The sequence below is a fragment of the Etheostoma spectabile genome, chromosome 15 (assembly GCF_008692095.1).
Source record: "Etheostoma spectabile isolate EspeVRDwgs_2016 chromosome 15, UIUC_Espe_1.0, whole genome shotgun sequence".
Classification (NCBI taxonomy): domain Eukaryota; kingdom Metazoa; phylum Chordata; class Actinopteri; order Perciformes; family Percidae; genus Etheostoma; species Etheostoma spectabile.
This window is the reverse complement of record NC_045747.1, coordinates 31056985-31063460: the sequence shown is the minus strand read 5'-3', so window position 1 is coordinate 31063460 and position 6476 is coordinate 31056985. Positions and strand designations below refer to the sequence as shown.

Here is a 6476-nt window from a genome sequence, read left to right as displayed (position 1 = left end):
GGAAGGTACAGATTCATTAATTAGCAATTTATCCAAGACGTTTTACATATATGACATAGGTATAGTTGTTTTTAGACATTTTAATGCATACATATGTATGTTTAACACAGTATTACATAATGTTATAAATATTAAAGCAATGGGAAATACATGCCATGCTATGTAGTGTGATGGGCGTGTCAGGGTTAGAATAAGGCAACATCTTCATTGTATGTGCATGGTAGAATGGAGAGACAATGTACTTTAAGCCATGTTGGTGGTCTTTTGCTGCTGTACTGTCTGTTTACTGTTGTTTCAAAAGTTGCATATGAAAGGATATGTGTTAGAATATTAACATCAACAGTCGGCGGGTCACATCAGCCGTTCTCACATCTATTTTGTTTCAATGAGCCGGAATACAACGAGCGTTGCTCATCCTTTTAGCACATTGAGGTGAAAAACTGTTGCTATTTTGAACAGCCAGCAGTGTACTGACCACCTGAAATAAAATGGAGTCAGGATTGTTTTATGACGTACAGGAAAGTAAGTTGCATATTTCTTATAAAAGACTTTTTTGGGACATTTTTAGGCTTTTATTTCTGACAGGACAGCTTGCAGACTTTGGAACCTGCACGGTACCCAATGTATCAATGTAATCCCTATAATTGCAAAAAATTATTTCAGCTGTAAAAATAATTCCAAACCTATTTACTTAGAACATTATCAATACAAAATAAAAATAAAACCCCTCCCGCTCTTATCCCAAACCCGTCCCTACAACTTATTAAATTTTATAATTATTAATTTGCAACTCACTGTAACTTTTCTTGTTTTATTTTTATGGTATTATATTTTAGCCTGTTTTATGTGGATGTAATGACTTAAGTGGGTAAAGGCAACAACAAAACAGATAATAAGTCCTATAAGTTCAGATGTAAGGCAACCTTTAAAACCTGGAAAAGACACCACTTGTGTTCTTTCACAATATTACAATATCCAAAATATAAGACAGTATCCAGCCTCATAATCTATGTCTATGTAATAACAATATATCGCCCAGCCCTGATTAAGCAATTAAGCAACCCTGCAATATTCCAGGTACTGGAAGAAATCAAAGATGATATTGAATCTCCGACTCAGCGCTCACATTCCATCCAGGGAGTTGTTAAACTCCTCGCTACATTACATAAAAACATACAATATTGGCATCGGGATCATTTCAAACAGTCATCACCCGTGGGGAATATGGCAGGCTGCCGTGTCATAGCAACACTGCTCCGAGGCGATCAGAGGAGGAGTTAGACAGCGAGGGCGGTGACGTTGAGGTGGAAGATAGTGAGGAGTTTTGGAGGGAGGAGGTCTTCATCATAATCTACCACTTCCTCTGTTGGAACCGTTTTCTCACTCGTCTCTCAAAACTTCATAAACAAACGCACATGTATGTCTGGTTGATTGACGTGATTTTCAGCAAACTACGGTACATTTTGGTGGTCACATGGCTTTAAATAGCCAAAAAGACCCGCCTCATGTGTATTTTGAACCAATGACAGTGCGTTCTCTGCTGCACGCGTCATGAAAAGACCGACGAATACAAAATGCTGCGCCACGCAGCAGCCGGCAGGAGGGTCAGAGTTGCGCAACGCAGTAACCGGCGGTAGATGTGTCGTCGTGAAGCATCCGGCACAAACGGGTTAACGCTTTGCTATAGCGCACATACATTCCCCCACCACTAATGCAGAAATAACCCGCATCAAGCTGGATTTCTTTGAAATGTGCACAATTTACGGTATGATGGGTCGGAGAAAGGGTTCCCCGATGAACCGGAGGTTTGGTAAACACGGCGTTAGCGTTGGCCATGGCGCTGATAACGCTACATTTGCAAAAAATGTCCGATCTGGCCCTGACACTCCATATGTATTAATGAGATCTGGTCAGGGCGATCTTCCGATGCCTCTTTGGTGTCAGTGCCTCAGGCCTATAGTTTTATGGTGATACTGTGGGAAACCCCCCCGACAGCTGATCCTTATCAGTGCCGTCAGCTGCTGTTCATAGGTGGGCCGGCTAGATCATATCATATGTATAGAAATATGGACGACACTTCCTCCCGCAGTGCAAAAGTGAAGCCAATAATATGGATCCAGGCGCGGCCATCTTGTCACTTTGGAGCCTGCGCAGTAGTGATCTGGGCGCTGGAGTCCCGCCCATAAACCCGGCCCAATCAAGTGAGTCAATCACAGTTCCAGTTTTAACCCTCATGTTGTCCTCGTTTTCAATTTTTTTTTATTTAAATGGGCGTTCAAAAATGTCAACATTAGAAGTATTAGAAATATCAAAATACCTCAAAAAAGCAAACACAGCATTGAAAAAGTGACAAAAAATGTCAAAAAAAAGCGATAATAGTGTTTACGGAAAGACAACACAAGGGTTAAAAACCACACCTTCACCTCTTAACCCCCCCCCGTTTGTTAAGCGTCCTTGGGTTTATGAAAGGCGCTATATAAGTCAAAGTTGTTATTATTATTATTATTATTATTATTATTATTATTATTATTATTAATAAACCTATCAGAAAAATTAACACTTGGACAAACTACGTAAATGACAGAAAGGGGGCCATCCAGATGTTTCAGCTTCCATTATACAGTCCATGCATCCACCCCTGGATATTAGAAAAATAATAAACGCACATGGAGCATCTCATCCCTCTCTCCCTCTCTCTCTCTCTCTCTCTCTCTCTCTCTCTCTCTCTCTCTCTCTAACTTCCTGTGGCTTGTTGCCCCGCCCCTTTCTCCTACGGCAACCTGAAACAAAAACAACTTGAGCAAAGCAACCCACAGCCAACAACACATGTTCTTGAAAAATAAGTAACATAAATAACTTAATACGATATCACTATTGCACTAGAAATCATATCATCAGTTTGACTTGTATTTTGCATTATGAATTAATTATGCCTGCTTAGTATAGGGATACATATCGTTAACCCTCTTGCAGAGGCGTAAGTGCATCAAAACTGTGTTTTTTTAATCTCCAATTCATATTTCAGTGATGATACAATGCAGAAATATGATTTAGATGTTCGGCAGGATGTTTTGCTCACGAGATCATCCGTCACTCACAGGTCGAATTCGGAGACAGGGACGACTGGAAGATGGCGTGTCCGTCTCTCTGCGTACGATCGGCGGACCCGCATGACGCGGGACGAGACAAAGACACAAAATCGACGGTCGATCAACTTCATATTTTTGGCGAGCCGGCACACGCCGCAGCAGCAGACGGTAATTGTCAGAGATCCACCGAGCGCGGGATTAAGGAAGCAGTCCTAATTAAAAATAACGAGCTGTGTGGGTTGTCCCTCTAACGGCCGTCTCGGCTGCTGATACCGTGGACCTTCATCGCAGTTTAACACCAGTGCGTCTGTCCAATTTCAACTTCACCAGATTCAGATTCATTGACCTGCAGACATTCTTTTGAATTCATACTTTAATATCCACCTCAAGACCGTTCTATATGCTCGTTCCTTTACTGACTCACATTTGTCCTGACCTTTTTATTTTTATTTTTATAATGTACACAGGCCTTTAGATAAGACCTCATTTTGAATATCTACAGTGCTTTTCATAAAAGAGCAGGTCTAGACTCTGGGATGTTATTTACAGAAACCCAACCTATATATATATATATATATATATATATATATATATATATATATATATATATATATTCATTCACATTTCTTTGTGCTTATAGCCAGTATAAGAAGGCAGAGTATTCTGTTCTATTCTTACGCACCCAAAAGACATTCTCACGCTGTCTCTATATGTTGTCTGTCTCTCTCTCTCACACATTGTCTCTATATGTTGTCTGTCTCTCTCTCTCACACACTGTCTCTATATGTTGTCTGTCTCTCTCTCTCTCACACTTCAGTGTCTGCTTCTATCTCACACCTGTCTCTATAATGTCTGTCTCTCTCTCTCACACACTGTCTCATGTGTCTGTCTCTCGCTCTCTCACACACTGTCTCTATATATTGTCTGTCTCTCTCTCTCTCACACACTGTCTCTATATGTTGTCTTCTCTCTCTCACACACTGTCTCTATATGTTGTCTGTCTCTCTCTCTCTCACACTGTCTCTATATGTTCTGTCTCTCTCTCTCTCTCACACACTGTCTCTATATATTGTCTGTCTCTCTCTCTCTCACACACTGTCTCTATATGTTGTCTTCTCTCTCTCTCACACACTGTCTCTATATGTTGTCTGTCTCTCTCTCTCTCACACTGTCTCTATATGTGTCTGTCTTCTCTCTCTCTCACACACTGTCTCTATATTTTGTCTGTCTCTCTCTCTCTCACACACTGTTTCTATATGTTGTCTTCTCTCTCTCTCACACACTGTCTCTATATGTTGTCTGTCTCTCTCTCTCACACACTGTCTCTATATGTTGTCTTCTCTCTCTCTCACACACTGTCTCTATATGTTGTCTGTCTCTCTCTCTCTCACACTGTCTCTATATGTTGTCTGTCTCTCTCTCTCTTATATATATTTATATATATTTCTGTGGCAGTGCTGCTGACAGTAGTCACTTTTGAGTAGTGAGTGTAATACCTGGACCCGGTCCGCCATGAGGAATGCCGCCCCAGTAGAGTCCTAAGTGTGTAATAATGGATGAGCCCTGGCGGTTTGAAAAGTGACACATCTGAAGGTGTTGTTTCACGTACAGGCCCAGTTGGTGATACATATCATTCTCACGTAGTCATGTAAAAAAAATCATTTCCTCCAACAGCAGAGACCGGGATTGGAGTGGTCGGGAAAAACCTCTGGATGGCCACTGTGTGTATGGAAAACAAGCTGGGGGGGGGGCTGCCAGACCGGGATCCAGTCGCCTGAGGCTGAGCTGATCTAATTGGCAGCTGTCTGACACGTCAGCTGAGCCAGCGCTGCCATTTTAAGTCCTGATCAAAGGTGAACACTGGCTGTTATGGTTGTTGGGGATGGGGGGGGGGTGAAGCTACCAGCGCCAGGATGAAGGTCCAGACCCACTCCATTAGGCCTCAGTTCCACTGTGTTTCTGTGTGTGTGTTTCTGTGTGTCTCTATATGTGTGTGTGTGTGTGTGTGTGTGTGTGAGACACAGCCAGCGCCATCCTGTCATCAGAGCTACGCCAACTGTTGGCGTGTCACTTTTAGCAGCTTGTTATCACTGAGGTTGTGACATCATTAGGGATGGGGGAACATGCACTAGCCCGCCCACACGCGCGCACACACATACACTCACACACACACACACACACACATTCATTACTAGGATACATTTTACCTCTAATAACACTGCTGTTGTTTGCATCATTAAAACCATCATTACATACCATTATATACATATCATACATTATATATTATACAGTATATATGGCTTGAACAATCACATTTTAATTCTGGAATTTGAATATTTACTCCTCAAATTGTTAAGCAAAAGGCATATTTAATACAAAGTAATACAGCAAGATGTGTAAAGTTTCAGATTGAGGTCACAGGGATGGCAAAACTTTTCTATCGTCTCGCATCAATAAAAACGCCGATCCATCACACAGAGATTAATTCGATAGCAGCTGTATCACATCATCCATTTTTCATCTGCTCTCCTCTCTGTTTGGTCTTTGCTCGGAGTTCGACAGTTGAGGAGTTTGTTGAGAAACTGGGTTGCAAGGAAGGAGGCGGAGAGAAGATGGAGGGAGGCTTGCATGGACTCCTCCTCCTCTAACCTGCCCATATTATAATGGAGAAGAGGAAATTCTAATGTCTTTGATTTTACGCAGCAATATCTTTATAGAGAAACTCCCAATGCAATGCTGCTAACGTCTTCTGCCACTTTTGGTCCAGAGTAAGAAACCTGGGTGGGATTTAAATGAAAACTGCGTGATTCCTAACACATCTTAGTGTCTTCATCAGTGAACAGATTTATCTCAAGCCCTAGTCCCATGGAACTATCACCTGGGGACCTCTGGTAATTTGTAATAATTGCAGAGGTTGTCTGTGATCTTAATCCCGTGCAAAAAAAAACAAAAAAGGCAGCACGGTGGCTAAGTGGTAAGCACTTCTGCCTCACAGCAAGAAGGTTCCTAGTTCGAATCCAGGTCGTTCCGGGCCTTTCTGTGTGGAGTTTGTATGTTCTCCGGTTTCCCCCGGGTGCTCTGGTTTCTTCCCACCATAAAAGACATGCGTCCTAGGTAGGACTACAGTTGAAAACTAGCCAATTGGCTAACACTGGCACATTAATGTGCATTGTCCTAAGATTAAATAAATTAAATCTGCCATGTCTGTGATTTGTCAAGTAAAAAATCCCACACCAATGACCTACCTACCATCTCTGGGATTTGAAGTCATATTGGCTGCGCTGGCAATCATAAATGAAAGTTTTGAATGAGAGTCTTGACATCATATGTGGGGGATAATTCAAATTCAAAGTTAAAGTCAAAGTCTGCTTTATTGTCAATTTCTTC

General features: G+C 41.8%; 1 long non-coding RNA gene across 1 annotated transcript in view; it reads left to right on the top strand.

Annotated features, from left to right (window-relative positions):
• LOC116703011 (uncharacterized) overlaps positions 1–6030 on the top strand; it is a 29173-nt gene extending 23143 nt beyond the window's left edge. Inside the window, exon 3 of the long non-coding RNA XR_004335312.1 lies at positions 6001–6030. This is a non-coding gene — a long non-coding RNA (uncharacterized LOC116703011). The remainder of the gene's footprint in view (positions 1–6000) is intronic.
• Positions 6031–6476: the final 446 nt, after the last annotated feature.